The 16,173-nt window shown below is 39.0% G+C and overlaps 1 protein-coding gene across 5 annotated transcripts in view; it reads left to right on the top strand.

The window, feature by feature from the left end:
- Positions 1–16,173, top strand: part of ANKRD17 (ankyrin repeat domain 17) — a 191,660-nt gene that overhangs the window by 13,180 nt on the left and 162,307 nt on the right. Inside the window, exon 1 of one of the 5 annotated variants that reach the window (XM_049886036.1) lies at positions 5,559–10,160. The exons of the other annotated variants lie outside the window; for them this stretch is intronic. The gene's annotated coding sequence lies outside the window, so the exon portion shown is untranslated. Of the gene's footprint in view, positions 1–5,558; positions 10,161–16,173 lie in introns of those variants that run through there. 5 annotated transcript variants of the gene reach the window in all.

The following is a 16,173-nucleotide window of genomic DNA, read 5'->3' on the forward strand; positions in this document are numbered from 1 at the left end:
TCTTGTTTTATTTCTGCCTTACTAGCTGCTCTTTGTTGGTCTTATTTGCTACTTCCTCCTTCCCTTCTCACTACACATCCTTTGATTATTTGGTACCTCATTGTTCAGTCCTGGGCCCTTTTCTGTCTTGTATCTGCTCTGTCTTCTTAGGTGATTTTACTTTGTCTTGCGTCTTTACACATCATCCATATGCTAACCCATTGCTTTTGAGTTGATTCTGACTCATAGTGACCTTGTGGTCCAGTAGAACTGCCACATAGGGTTTTGGAGGAGCGGCTGGTGGGTTTGAACTGCCGACGTTTTTCGGTTAGCTGCTGAGCTCTTAACCACTGCACCACCAGGGCTCCAGTCCATATGCTAGTTACTTTCAATTTTGTATCTCTAACCTAAATCTTTCTTCTTGAGTTTTGGCCTCACCCTTCTGGCCACCCATCATTTCTTAAAACCTGTCTTCCAACCATAATCCTCTTCCTTCCTCAAGAGAACCAATCCAAAGTCCCATGCATTTTCTCACTGTTTCTCTTGGTTAAATAATATATAAAACAATAATTTGTCGCCCTCTTTTGCCTAGTCCGTTGTACGGTAGTCAGTAAGACTAGCATAATCATAATAAAAACTGCTTTAGAGAAAAAAAGAGGAAGTGCACAGTTATTGGTTCATATTAATAATTAAATATTCTGGGTAGGAGTTGTGACGACTCACCCTGGCAACGGTGTAAGTTCCTTGGTTAAACTGATGTTTCTCTGTGGGAGGAATGCTATTTTGACTATCGTTTATGTCTTTGACTTTGTCCATTAGATGATTCTTCCTTGTTATTCTGTGACCACATCCAAAGTGGACATTAGGGAGTATGATATCCCTAGGAATTGTACAGTTTTTTATCCTCCTATCTGTTGGTATAGATTTGGGGGCTGCGGTTGCTTAAAGTTCATTCATAGGTTTTTGTAGGCCAGTATTAAAGTTCGGAGGTAAAAATCTTTCAAAAACTTAATAGCTTTCTGTTCTGTTTGCTTTCAGTCAGTCCTATGTGGTATTAATTACAGTAAAAGATCTTTCACTCATAGTTCCGATTCTCTTATTTACTTGTCTTTGTGCTAGTCCTGTTCTTTCCCTTACATTTCCTGGCTGCCTTGATGGCATCTGAAGTAATAGGCTTGAGTGAAGTATCATAGTTCAACCAGAGAAGCAGAGCCTGTGGGGCTGTCTAGGCAAGCCCTGGTAAGATCACATGCAGGCTGGAACCCATGGGCACAAGCCGAAGCTGTTCTCCACAGGCAGCCAGGAAGGGAAGAGCAGTTGTAGACTCAGCTGCTGTTTGGAGTTTCGTTTGCTGTGGAAAATCTAATCTCTTTCTGAGGTTCACTTGATTATGTCATGTGCATAAGGATGATTTCTCTAGTGTGAAGTCAACTGGTTGGGGGCTTTAATAACATTGGCACCTAGATTACTGTTTGATTAACTGAGAAAAGGTATTTGTATGCTACAAAAGGACTGTTGTCCTCTCTTTGTTTAACCTAATGAAGTTGACATACTAGAAATTATCACAGGTGGGAAAGCAGTACTCTAGTCTCATCTTTGCTACTATCTGGCAAAGAACTCTTGAGGTCACAGACTTATCTCCTGGTATTTGTGGCACAGAAGGAGATTCTTCTCCCAACCTCACCGGCCCTGAGTTACTGAACTCTAACAGTTTGGAGTTTGCCGAGGTAGCGTCTTTTTGTTGCACTGTTCTCACGTCTGTCTCTACTTGCAAACTGCCTAATTCTTTTTCATTTAATTTAAATTTTTATTTTGTTGTTGAGAATATACACAGCAAAACTTACACCGGTTCAGCAGTCTCTACATGTACATATATTTAGTGGCATTGATTGCATTCATTGAGTTATACAGCCATTCTCACCTTCCTTTAATGAGTTGTTCCTCCTCTAGTAACATAAATTCGCTGCCCCCTAAGGTTCCTATCTAATCTTTTGAGTTGCTGTTGTCAACTTGATCCTATAAAGATAGTTCTTAAAGCATAATGTTCAAGGCAGACATTTTTTACTAGTTAAACTAAACCATTTATTGGTTTTAAGAAAACTTCAATAGATATTTTTGGTTTAAGGTTTAAAGCTTATTTCAGGGCAATAGTTTCATGGGTTCCTCCAACCTTCAAGGCTCCAGGAAGTCTGGAGTGTGTGAAAATTTGAAACTTTGCTTTGCATTTTCCCCCTTTTGATCAGAATTCTTCTATAGAGTCTTTGATCAAAATAAATGTTCCATAATGGTAGCCAGGCATCATCCAGTTCTTCTGGTCTCTTGGCAAAGGAGGCAGTTGTTCATGGAGGCAGTTAGCCACACATTTCCCTATCCTCTTAGTATTCCTGACTTTTCTCCTTCCTCTGTTAATCCAGGTGAATAGAGACTAATTGTTGTGCCTTGGATGGCCACTTGCAAGGTTTTGCAAACTAATTCTTTTTTTTTTCAACAATAGTTTTTTTTATTTATTTTTTTATTATACTTTAGATGAAGGTTTACAGAACTAATTTCTCATTAAACAGTTAGTACACATATTGTTTTATGACATTGGTTAACAACCCCACAACTTGTCAACACCCTCCCTTCTCAGTGTTACCAGCTTTCCTCTCTGGTCCTGCCTTCTAGTCCTTGCCCCAGGGCTGGTGTGTCCTTTTATTCTCCTTTTGTTTTATGGGCCTGTCTACTCCTTGGCTGAAAGGGTGAACCTTGGGAATGACTTCATTACTGACCTGAAAAGGCATCCGGGGGCCATACTCTCAGGGTTTCTCCAGTCTCTGTCAGAGTAGTAAGTCTGGTCTTTCTTTTTGAGTTAGGATTTTGTTCTGCATTTTTCTCCAGCTCTGTCTGGGACCCTCTATTGTGACCCCTGTCAGAGCAGTCAGTGGTGGTAGCTGGGCACCATCTAGTTGTACCAGTAAACTGCATAATTCTTAACTGAGAATTTGTGGTTGATTACACTACACGCCAGTACTGTGAGTTTTTCTAAGAGCTACAGGCTTGGTAGGCATATGATGTGCCTTCCCTCTTATTGCAGGTAAGAATCTTAGCAAGTGTTTTGCCACTGCATAACAAGGGCCATTAGCTTTCCAGCCTGAGATATGTTTCCTAGCTGCCTGACCTCTAAGCCTTATCTGAGTTTTTAGGAGTTTCTTACACGGCACTACACTTCTAATTTACTGTATCAGTTAAGGCATAGGATAGATTGTTTGAGCAAAGAGACTCCAAAACGCAGGTGGCTCAAACAAGGTAGAAGTTTGTTTCTTTCTTATATGATACTTCAGAGATAGTCCTTCAGGTCTTGCATGGATCTGAATTCCTGCTGTCTTACTGTTACATCATCCCTTAATCTATGCTCACTAGCCACATGTGGCTGCTGAGTTCTTGAAATGTAGCTAGTGTAACTGAGGATCTGAATTTTTAGTTTTTATTTAATTGTAATTAATTTAAATAATTGTATGTGGCTAGTGGCCACCTGGAGCCCTAGTGGCATAGTGGTTAAGTGTTTGGCTGCTAAAGCAAAGGTTGGCAGTTCAAATCCACCATCCACTCCTATGAAACACTTTGAGGCAGTTCTCCTCTGTCCTATAGGGTCACTGTGAGGTAGAGTAAACTCTACAGCAGTGAGTTTGGTTTTTGGTTTTAGTGGCTACCGTATAGGAGAGTACAGATACAGAACTCTGCCATCATTGTAGAAAGTTTTATTGGACAGCTCTGCTTTAGAGTGTTGACCTTATCTGCAGGGTATAATCTGGCTCACCAGCATCGTGTCCATGTTCTAGCCCACAAGAAGCTCAGATAGCTTCCTTTTTAGGAATTGAGCACGGAGTTGCAAACATCATTTCCTCTCGTAGCCCACTGGGCAGAACTTAGTTACAGGGCCACACCTAGAATATGTAGAACTTGCTGGGTGGTCATATACCCAGATAATACTTGTGGAGAGGTGGTCTTTTAGTAAAAGCAGAAGAGAAGTGAGGATATTGAGGGACAATTAATGTCTTCTGCATATGTAGTTCTGGATTTACGTTGTTCTTATGACTAGCAGTACAAAAGAAAAAGTCTCTCTTTCCTGGTTCCGGAAATAATCTTGTTAACCTGGCTTGGGTCACATGTCCGTTCCTGAACCAGCCACTGCCTCTAGGTCATGTCTTTTCACCCCATGTAACAGATTAGGAAAAGTTATCCCCACTTGAGCCTCATAGAATGGTTTCCCAAAGAAAGAGGGTTTCTGTTGCCAAAAAGGTGGAGTGTGAGAGTGTGAAGGAAGAGAGTGCTGGACATTCTTGTAACCCCCATGACAAAAATTTTAATTAGTGCTTACTATGTGCCAGGGTCGTTGTAATGCCTTATATACAGTCTCCTTTAAGAGCAATTCTGAGAGGTAGAGTTTTTCGATGTTTTATGATTGAAGATGTTAAGGCAAAAAATGAGTAAGCTGCTCCAGTTCATAGTAAATGATCAAAATGTAATACAGACATGAGCATTTTCACGTTAAACTCTGCTGTTTTTACCTTCCATATTCCGCTGCCTCACTCTACTGTTCTTTTATGGCCACCTTAGTAATTGCTAAAAAAAAGTATGTTTTGTATAAATTTCGGAGCGCATAGCTCATTCTGTCTTGCACTTAGGTTCTGTTTATAGATTTATATGTAATGATTTATTCCTGGGTCACTACACATAAGTAGTAGTAGTAGTTCTGGAATGCTTAGGAGTTGGTTAGAATACCAGATTATAAGACTCCCTCCAAAAACGACTTTATCCAAGGGTAGCTGGTTAATGTTGTTCTATTACGTATTGTTGTTTCTCTAATCTCCATCTTGGAAGACTTCATGTGAATGGTTTAGATATGGCTTCCACAGATTGTAAGTAGCATACTATTTACCAATTCTGGAACTTCAGATCAAAATTCTTGTAGATGACCTTTTTCATCATAGTGCTCAAAGTGTGAAATATGAATGTTTTAGATCCTGCTGTCTTCCTTAATTCATGCTCTCAGGTAAAGATGACATGTAAGCTGAATCTCTGAGAACCTCATAGAAAAGGGACAGGATAAAACCTTCTTTCTGGGGTGGTCAGATGAGATAATGTATGTGAAAACATTTTGTGAACTATAAGGATCTCTGCAAATACTAGTTAAGACTGAAGCATGAAGAAAAACGGAGAGCTTTGTGAAAATGGAGTTAATGACTAGTAAGATGTTTGGCTGTTTTTAATACAATTTGACACCTGTAATTTAGAAACACTTTACTCTTTCATTTTCCTTTTCAATTTCATTTGATTTGATTATTTTATTGAATTTATAGATTGCCAGTAAAGCTTTTCAGCTGTAATTGTGCATGTGGATTAATTTATTTTAGGTAGAGATAATATGTTTCTCTGTATGGAATTGGAAGTTTTTATTGTAGTAGACTGAAAACTTTTACTTAAATGAAGTATTTTTCTTTACTGATTGATTGCTCAGGTTGTTACTTTCTATATGTGAAGGAACTTCCTGATCTTTTTGGTTAAATTAATTATAAATTATACTTGTTTTTAATACTGCTAAATAGTATAGGACTTTTTTCACTATTAATATTATATTATTAAATATATTGAATTTTAACTGAATTACTCTTCTTTCTCTTATTGTTTGGCTTCTACTTACACATCCTTTGTTTTAAGGAAGAACCCAAAATGATGTATGGTATTTGCAGAACTAGCATCAAATTGAAAGTGTTCACTTTGGAATACTTTATAATAAAGATCATGTTTCTTCAAGACTAAATTATGTTTTAAATTTTTGAAAATAAAATCTGAGATAAATTCTCTACCATCCCTCATCTGTTTATTCCTTATCAAACACTCATCAAGCTATTGCTATGAGCTATGCTATGGAGTGGGTAAGTACTTGGTGACATTAAGGAGCTAAAAATACTAGTGATAGAGACAGACTTGTAAAACAGGTATGCACCCACTCCCCACTTATTGCTGTGGTTAGGTTCCAAAGACCAAGTCATTGTGCAAAAATTGGCCTTATGTGAAAATAGAGGATTTGTTTTTCCATTTTCAGACTTCCCATTTGTCTGATTTTTTTTTCTTATTTAGAAAATGTGATTATAGAAATAATAACAGCTAGGATTTACTGATATGCTGATCAGTGTGATGTGTCCAGTAATTTATTATCTGTCTATAGAGAAGGAGGCTTGGAGGAGACAAAGTTGGATAAAGCCAGGCTGTGTGACATTACTTAACCACTTCATCTTCCTCCTGTACTGGGTCAGAGCTTCCCTTGAGGAGCGACCTCCAGGGCTCCACTTCCACCCATGCAAGCCCTGCATTCACAATCCTGGAGCTTGCTCTGTCCTCCAGGCTGGCCTGCTGTCTTCTTGGAGGCTGTAGCTGGGGAGGAGGCTAGACCTGGTGTCCCTGCTGGCTGGAGGGAGTGGAGGGCACAGGGCAGCTCGGCCTAGGGCAGTTCAGCCTAGCTTCCCAGAAGCCACTCGGGGACCCTCCTTTAGGGAGGGGACTCTCTGCAGCCCTTGCTGCCAAGCCTGCTGCCTCGTTAATGCACAAAATAGTCGGATAGTAGATTTTTTTTTTACCATTGTTGTAAATGAGAAATGTCAGATAATGAGATAGTTGATAAATTAGGAGTAGTGTATTACAGTGTAGTTGATGTTTTAAAAATTTTTTTCGGAAGGAGCATCATCCACACATATAAAAGCCTGCATGGAGAAGAAGACCACAGGCTATGGGAAACGCAACCCCAGGAAAATAAATCTTTTAGACAGATTTTTAAAGGCTGTGTTTCTGAACATCTTGATGAAGCTACAAAAGCCACGGAGTGTCTCTTACAAATAAGAGTTAATAAAGGCACTTTGCACTTTTACATCCCAGTGTGCATGAGGGATAAAGTAAGTTGCATTTTCCCCCACACGAATAGTATAACAGAGATTAAAAGACAAACAAACTTGAACATATTCAGAGAATATCTGAAGACTTTAGAATGTGTTATTTGTGGAAATACTGAATGAACAGAATTAATTTGTATGAAGTAAGGAGACTCTGGAATATGGTAACTATCTTCACCTGTAATGTGACAGTGAACATTTTATGATTCTCCTAAATGAGTAGAGCTATAACTTGAATGGAAATAATGGGGTTGAATAGATTTGGGGCCAGTGTTTGGAACTTTATAACAGCTTTCTGGAGAGTTTTTTTTTTTTTTTTTTAACACCACATCTTACGTTTAAGCGTATGCTGAGGGGTTGAGATTCTGTAATGAAGATTGCACAAAGGATTAGTTGTGTGGGTTAAATGACCTTTTAGGATTAGATTCTGGATTAAATTTTGGGTATTTAAATAGAATATGTACTGGTTCTTAAATTTCCCTAGAATTTTAAAATTTATACTACAAAGGGAGAGATAAGAGTAATGGGAAATGCACGTACTTCTCTTCCCCGTTCATTTCCTTTCCTAGGAATGATGAAACAAACCATATTTCTGTGGCTTCTCTGCTGTAGGCTGAGCAGATGCTACTAGGGTTCTAGATAAAATGGTACAGTGTCAAAGATTTGAACAGGCTGTTTTCTAAATCTCAGAATCTTTAAAATGTATTCCTAACTCATTTTGTGGACTGTTCTTTCACTTGTACCTTTTCTTTCTGTTTTCTTACTCTGTACCCGTATAACCGCCTTATAGTCCCAAGATCCTCTCCTCCACCTGATTCTGCTTTCTAGCTCCAGCCAAAACTCCAGTACCTGAGTTCTCTTGACCTGATCCAAGTACTATAATATACTTCAGTTGCGTATGTGGGAGATGTTTCCATAAGAGGAAAATTTCAACAGATCTTCTTGTCTTTTATACCAAGACATAAAAAAAAAAGTGGTATTGCAATTGTTTGTCTTTTATGCGTAAGCAAATTTGCTTTGTGTCCAGTGGAGCCCAGAAGAGGACCTATTTATTGGCTTAGGCAGCTTTGAATGTTGAGGTACATAAATCTTAATCAAGTGCTGAAGTCCTCCTGACCTCACTACCATAAGCAGAAGTTTCTCTGAGAATCTTAATTACACAGTTAGGAAGTAGAGTCAGATTCCAATTTCATTAAACCCCAGGCATGTGAGCACTTGTTGATTTCCGTGCATGACAAAAAATTATATTGTTCTGAGAATAATCCATTGTCTTTGTATTTATTTTCTTACCAATATTTCTCTTATAAAAAGCATGATGAGGAAGGAGTTTGAAGCTGAGTTGGGCAGTAATGAGGAATGAGTTTGAAACTGCTTTATTGCCGTGACTTTGGTAAAGTTACTCCATGTTCTTCATCCATGTTGGGCTGAATGATTCCTTTGTAACAGAATTTTTATAAAGAATGGAAATAATCTATATATCTATACTGTCTTGCACATTAGAGGTATTCATTAATTATTACATGTTATTCTGGAATGTAATAATTAATGAGTACCTCCAGTGTTCAAACCCTGTAAAGACTGTTGGTGTGTGCCATCTAGTTGATTCTGACTTGTAGCAGCCTTCATAGGACAGAAAGAATTGCCCCATCGGGTTTCCTGGGCTGTAATCTTTATGGGAAACAATTACACCACCAGGGCTTCTCCCATAAAGATTCAGCCTAGAAAACCTTATGGAGTTCTGCTCTGTCACATGGGATTGCTGTGAGTTGGAATCGACTTGATAGCACCTAACAGCGCCACTCTGGAATGAAATTACCCTTGTTCTTTTCTAGTCAGGAGCAGGTTTCTTCACCTTTTTTTGGGTCATGGATTTTAGTGAGATTCTGATGAAATACGTGAACCTTTTCTCCCCTGAAATGTACATATAGCATTTTGCAATTTGTTTCAGGGGGTATAGAGTGTTTGAGATCTGTGAACCATGGGTTTGGAGTTTTAGGTCAAGAATATTGGATTTCATCTTTTATCCACTGAGGAGTTCATTAACTTCCTGTGCTTTTATCACCTTTAAAATTAAAAAGTAAATAATCTTTTCTAAATTTTCACCCCCAATAATCACACTAATAACTACAGATTTTTTCTTCCAAGAGTTGCCATCATAAGCATTGAGAAAAATTTTTTTTGAATAATAATTAATTACTAAACCTGCTGCCATTGATTCCAACTCGTAACGACCCTATAGGCAGAGTGGAACTGCCCCATAGGGTTTCCAAGGAGCGACTGATGAATTTGAACTGCCAACCGTTTGGTTAGCTGTTGAGCTTTTAACCACTGCACCACCAGGGCTCCAATAATTTATTAGGAAGTTTTAAATTGCTATCAACCTTCAAGTATTCTTTTTCTTTCTGAAGCCATTGGAATTTTGACTCAGAGAAAAAGCTAGTTAAGAGATCACTGGTTTTTATAGACTTTTTTTCCCCCTGGAGGAGTGAAACTTGTTTTATGGAAAGAAAAGGTGTCCTTAGTTAACAAATATTTCCTACCTTGTATGTTTAACAGCAAACTATGAAGGTATAATTTTATTTCTTCAGGCCTATTTTATAGTTGTTGACCTTATTTCTTTTAAATATGGTGGATTGAACATCCTCTTTTACCTTTCTTTCCTCCCACAGTCCCACTGATACTTTGTAAAGGTTGAAGTAAACCACAATTCTCAAAAGCAGGAAGAGATGTTCTTAGTCAAACTACGTTACAGAGGAGCAAAATAACTTCATTAGTTCTGTAACTTTTATGTGTGCTTGTGTGTGTGTATGCAGGAAAGGGTAGAAAATCTGACTTGGGCATGGATAGATCCAGACTTAAATAATGTCATCAGTACTTTTTCTCTCAATATTTTTGGCCTTTTTTTTTTTTTTTTTTTTAACCTCCCTGTATTTGCTTCGTTTTCAGCTATGCAAATATGGCTGGCACTCAGAGGAGAGGGGAATATAATATTTTAGCCAGACGTGGGTTGTTTGGTCAATCCTGTGGTGGCTGGGAAGGATCACCCAAACCACATAGAATATGTTCCCCACAAAAAGGAGGGATTATGTTGCTAGAAAAAGGGGGCGGGGAGAAAGCACGTTGAGCAGTAAAATTACAGTTCACAGTCCACTACAGGTACCATCAGAGGACCAGAAATTTTGAAGAAGATAGAAAGATCACGGAATCAGATTGACAGCAAAATCCCAGAGGAAACTGGAATCCAAGATACCAGAGGTAAGCCCAGGTTTTACCAGGGGAACATCAGAAAGGCTCCAGGCTTGGAGTCCAAAAAATATGATGACAGTAGGGGGCAGCTGGGTAATAATCAAGAATATTTTCTAAAGAGTTGTTTGCCAAAATGTTGAGTCAGTTGAGCCTCCCTCTTGACCTTTCTCTTGCCTAAACAGCTCTGGTGGCAGTAGTGTCTACCCTCAGGCCTGAAGTCTCAACTTTGTTCTCTTAAGAAAGTAGGCCAACAGTTCAGTAGGACATCTATTGAGTTGTTAGAACTTGAGAGAAAAGCAAAAGCATGAAAGCAGAGAAGCAGTTTTAACAGTTGTCAACCTGTTTGACTTCTCTCCAGGTATCTTACTGGGATGTCTGCTTATCCATATACCCTGCTTGCTTAATAGTGCTTGTAGTCAGCTCTCTTATTTAAGGGAGAAGCCGCTTGGAAAAATAAACGCAGACAACTTCAGGGGAAACCCACATTTGCTTCCTATACTGTCTAAAGTAATCTTTCATTTGTCAGTAGAAAAAGATAGGGATAACCGGACAATTGAGGAGAATCAAAAGGATGGCGGAACATTAAACAACAACTGACTTCAGTTGTAATTCAGAGAACAGAAAAAAACTTCAAAGGAAAAATGTAATTACTATGTCATTTAAGATAGAAAAACATGTTGTAATGATTAATCATAGCTGTGCTAAAAAAGGGGTGGAAGAGGAGAAAAAGTTTTGAAAATTATAAAGAAAAATTTCAGTGGATTGGCTAGATAACAGTTTAGCATAAAATAAGACTGAGTTGTTGATTTGGACCTAAAGAAGTGGAACTCTGTGTATATGGAACAAAAACATGAAATCTGGAGAAGCAGAGAAATTTAAAGAGCTGTGGAAAATCCTTCACAAAGCTGCCATATCCATAAAGGTGACTTCTACAAGCAGAGAACAGGAGCAATGGAAAGGAGAAAATGAAAGAAAACCTCCTGACCTGGAGAAGGATGAGTTTTCAGATTGGAAGAGCCCATGTACTACCAAGTGGGATAAATGAAAAAAGATCCGTATCTAAAAAAATCTGGTAAAATTTCAGAACTCTAAGGATAAAAAGCAAATCTAAAAATTATTGCCAGAGAAAGAGAATAAATCCAAACCTATTGCTGTTGAGTTGATCCTGACTTATTATGACCCTATAGGACAGAGTAGAACTGCCCCATAGGGTTTCTTTATGGAAGCAGACTGCTACATCTTTCGGTGCGTTTGAACTGCTGACCTTTCTGTTAACAGCTGAGTGTTTAATTACTGCGCCACCAGGGCTCCTTGAGAAAAGGAATAAGAAAAGGAAAATCAAATGGCTGAGCAGCCATGCTGAATGCTTGAAGATAGTGAACAGCATCTTTAATGTTTGGGGGAAAATAAGACTTGAACTTAAATTTTCTCTACCTCACCACAGCATTTATCATGTGAGGTCAAATACGTTTTTTTGCACTTGGAAAAACTATGGAGCCTATACTAAATATTATTTCAGATACCGTAGCACACACAAAAAATAATAAATCCAAGATAGAGGGTGTGATGGGGAGGGTAGGAATGGTAGGTAGCTACAATTGCATCTCAGGCCCCCAAGAAGAAGTGAAGAAAGCTAGAGTGTTACTAGTCTAGAATACATGGACATTTCTCCTTCAACTAGTAATATCTAAACGACAAAGTTATGTTTCCTTCAGTGGACAACATTTACCTAATCACATTATAAACTGCACTTGATGTTTTAGTTTTTAGAGTCAGCCTAGAAAATAGATAAAATGGACTTAGAGTTGTGAAGTAGAATGTGTTATAAATCTATAAGAAAAAAAAAACAAAAAAAACCCAGTGCTAATCTGTAAAATTAGGAGGTGGGAGGCAACAAAAGAAGGATAATTGCTCATTCTTTCCGTGGAGAGTCAATAGATAGCATCTAAGGTTCATGAGTCAAGAAACAAATGGTACTAAGGTTAAGCTGGTAACCACAAGCAGAAGTCTATAGCAGTGTTCCAATTCATTAGCATTTTGATGCAGGAAAGTAACAGAAAAGTCTTTTAATGTTCTTTCTGTGCATTGTAGTTTTTGGATTTTTAAAAACTCTCTTGTGCATGCATCATATCTATAATATTAAAAAGATTGCAGATGTGATGTGTATACCTTGTCAGATAATGCTGCACTTTGTGAAGCAAATGCATTCCAGGGTGACAGGACTTTTAGAAACCATCTGGGGAAGAAATAGATGTTGCTTGAGAATTAATTTCAGGAAAGGGGAAAGCTGCATAGAATATAAATATAACTATTTTTATATTGTTGTTGTTGTTAGGTGCCGTCGAGTTGGTTCCAACTCATAGCGACCCTATGCACAACAAAACGAAACACTGCCCGGTCCTGAGCCATCCTTAAAATTGTTGCTATGCTTGAGCTCATTGTTGAAGCCACTGTGTCAGTCCACCTTGTTGAGGGTCTTCCTCTTTTCCGCTGACCCTGTACTCTGCCAAGCATGATGTCCTTCTCCAGGGACTGATCCCTCCTGACAACATGTCCAAAGTATGTAAGATGTAGTCTCTCCTTCCTCCCCTCTAAGGAGCTTTCTGGCTGTACTTCTTCTAAGACAGATTTGTTCATTCTTTTGGCAGTCCATGGTATATTCAATATTCTTCGCCAACACCACAATTCAAAGGCATCACTTCTTCTTCCATTTTCCTTATTCATTGTCCAGCTTTCACATGCATAGGATGTGATTGAAAATACCATGGCTTGGGTCAGGCGCACCTTAGTCTTCAAAGTGACATCTGTGCTCTTCAACACTGTAAAGAGGTCCTCTGCAGCAGATTTACCCAATGTAATGGGTTGTTTGATTTCCTGACTGCTGCTTCCATGGCTGTTGATTGTGGATCCAAGTAGAATGAAATCCTTGACAACTTAAATCTTTTCTCTGTTTATCATGATGTTGCTCATTGGTCCAGTTGTGAGGATTTTTGTTTTCTTTATGTTGACGTGCAATCCATACTGAAGGTTGTGGTCTTTGATCTTCATTAGTAAGTGCTTCCAGTCCTCTTCACTTTCAGCAAGCAAGGTTGTGTCATCTGCATAATGCAGGTTGTTAATGAGCCTTCCTCCAATCCTGATGTCCTGTTCTTCTTCATATAGTCCAGCTTCTCGGATGATTTGTTCAGCGTACAGATTGAATAGGTATGGTGAAAGAATACAACCCTGATGCACACCTTTCCTGACTTTAAACCATTCAGTATCCCCTTGTTCTGTCCAAACAACTGCCTCTTGATCTATGTAAAGGTCCTTCATGAGCACAATTAAGTGTTCTGGAATTCCCGTTCTTCGCAATGTTTTCCATAGTTTGCTATGATCCACACAGTCTAATGCCTTTGCATAGTCAATAAAACACAGGTAAACATCCTTCTGGTATTCTCTCCTTTCAGCCAGGATCCATCTGACATCACCAATGATTTCCCAGGTTCCACGTCCTCTTCTGAAATCAGCCTGAATTTCTGGCAGTTCCCTGTCGATATACTGCTGCAGCCGTTTCTGAATGATCTTCAGCAAAACTTAGCTTGTGTCTGATATTAATGATATTGTTCTATAATTTCCACATTTGGTTGGATCACCTTTCTTGGGACTATGCATAAATATGGATCTCTTCCAGTCAGTTGGCCAGGAAGCTCTCTTCCATATTTCTTAGCATAGACAGGTGAGCACCTCCAGTGCTGCATCTGTTTGTTGAAACATCTCAATTGATATTCCGTCAATTCCTGGAGCCTTGTTTTTCGCCGATGCCTTCAGAGCACCTTGGGCTTCTTCCTTCAGTGCCATTGGTTCTTGATCATATGCCACCTCTTGAAATGGTTGAACATCGGCTAATTCTTTTTGGTATAATGACTCTGTGTATTCCTTCCATCTTCTTTTGATGCTTCCTATGTCGTTTAACATTTTCCCCATAGAATCCTTTACTATTGCAACTTGGGGCTTGAAGTTTTTCTTCAATTCTTTGAGCTTGAGAAATGCCGAGCATGTTCTTCCCTTTTGGTTTTCCATCTCCAGCTCTTTGCACATGTCATAATACTTTACTTTGTCTTCTCGAGACGTTTGAAATCCTCTGCTAAGTTCTTTTACTTCATCAGTTCTCCTCTGACATCCGTCTTGGTCTTTTCTTTCTTTCCTGCCTTTTCAGTGACCTCTTGCTTTCTTCATGTATGATGTTCTTGATGTCATTCCACAGCTCGTCTGGTCTTCAGTCACTAGTGTTCAATGCGTCAAATCTATTCTTCAGGTGGTCTCTAAATTCAGGTGGGATGTACTAAAGATCATATTTCGGCTCTCGTGGACTTGCTCTGATTTTCTTCAGTTTCAGCTTGAACTTGAATATGAGCAAGTGATTGTCTGTTCCAGAGCCGGCCCCTGGCCTTGTTCGATGATATTGAGCTTTTCCATCGTCTGTTTCCAAAGATGTAGTCAATTTGATTTCTGTGTGTTCCATGTGGTGAGGTCCATGTGTATAGTCGCCGTTTATGTTGGTTAAAGAAGGTATTTGCAAGGAGGAAGTCATTGGTCTTGCAGAATTCTATCATTCGATCTCCAGCATTGTTTCTATCACCTAGGCCATATTTTCCAACTACTGATCCTTCTCCTTTGTTTCCAACTTAAGTATTCCAATCGCCAGTAATTATCAATGCGTCTTGATTGCATGTTTGATCAATTTCAGACTGAAGCGGCTGATAAAAATCTTCTGTTCATCTTTGGTCCTAGTGGTTGGTGGGTAAATTTGAATAATAGTCGTATTAACTGCTCTTCCTTTTAGGCGCATGGATATTATCCTGTCACTGACAGCGTTGTACTTCAGGATAGATCTTGAAACGTTCTTTTTGACGATGAATGAACACCATTCCTCTTAAAGTTGTCATTTGCAGCATAGTAGACTATATGATTGTCCGATTCAAAATAGCCAATATCAGTCCATTTCAGCTCACTAATGCCTAGGATATCGATGTTTATGCGTTCTATTTCATTTTTGATGATTTCCAATTTTCCTAGATTCATACTTCGTACATTCCAGGTTCTGATTATTAATGGATGTTTGCAGCTGTTTCTTCTCATTTTGAACCGTGACACATCAGCAAATGAAGGTTTCGAAAGGTTTACTCCATCCACGCCATTAAGGTCGACTCTACTTTGAGGAGGCAGCTCTTCCCCAGTCATCTTTTGAGTGCCTTCCAACCTGGGGGGCTCATCTTCCAGCACTATATCAGACAATGTTCGGCTGCTATTCGTAAGGCTTTTACTGGCTCACGTTTTTCAGAAGTAGACTGCCGGGTCCTTCTTCCTAGTCTGTCTTAGACTGGAAGCTCAGCTGAAACCTGTCCTCCATGGGTGACCCTCTTGGTATCTGAATACCGGTGGCATAGCTTCCAGCATCACAGCAATACGCAAGCCCCACAGTATGACAAACAGTCTGACACGTGGGGGATTTTTATGCAGGATGCATAATTATTTCTTGACTGGATTACGTTCTTGATTTTGTATGTTAATTCCTGAATCCTTTCCATGATAAGTTTTTCTTTATGTTCCTGAATAATCTTTTTAATTTCTTCATCTGTGTGTTCCTTGGCTTTTTCTCCGTATTGCCTCGTTTCTTTCCTGATGTCTTGAATGGTTCTGTATATTAATCTTTTGTATTCTGCCTCTGGTAATTCCAGGAATGCACTTTGAACTAGAAGATCCTTTGATTCTTTGTTTTGTGAGCTTCTTGAGGCAAGCATGGTCTGTTTCTTTATGTGACTTGATATTGACTGTTGTCTCCGAGCCATCTGTAAGTTATTGTACTAGCTTATTTTATGTTTGCTTACTGTGTTGTAGCTTCTTGCATTGTTTTGTTTTATTATGTCCCAATGGGTTGCTTGAGTGAGCTAGGTTGATTATTTTCGCCTTTGGAGCTCTGACGTCCTGTCCCCAGATGGCTAGAGCTGTTACCAGGTATAGCAGTCTAGGAATCCATCCA

Source organism: Elephas maximus, chromosome 5 (genome assembly GCF_024166365.1).
Source record: "Elephas maximus indicus isolate mEleMax1 chromosome 5, mEleMax1 primary haplotype, whole genome shotgun sequence".
NCBI classification, from domain to species: Eukaryota; Metazoa; Chordata; class Mammalia; order Proboscidea; family Elephantidae; genus Elephas; species Elephas maximus.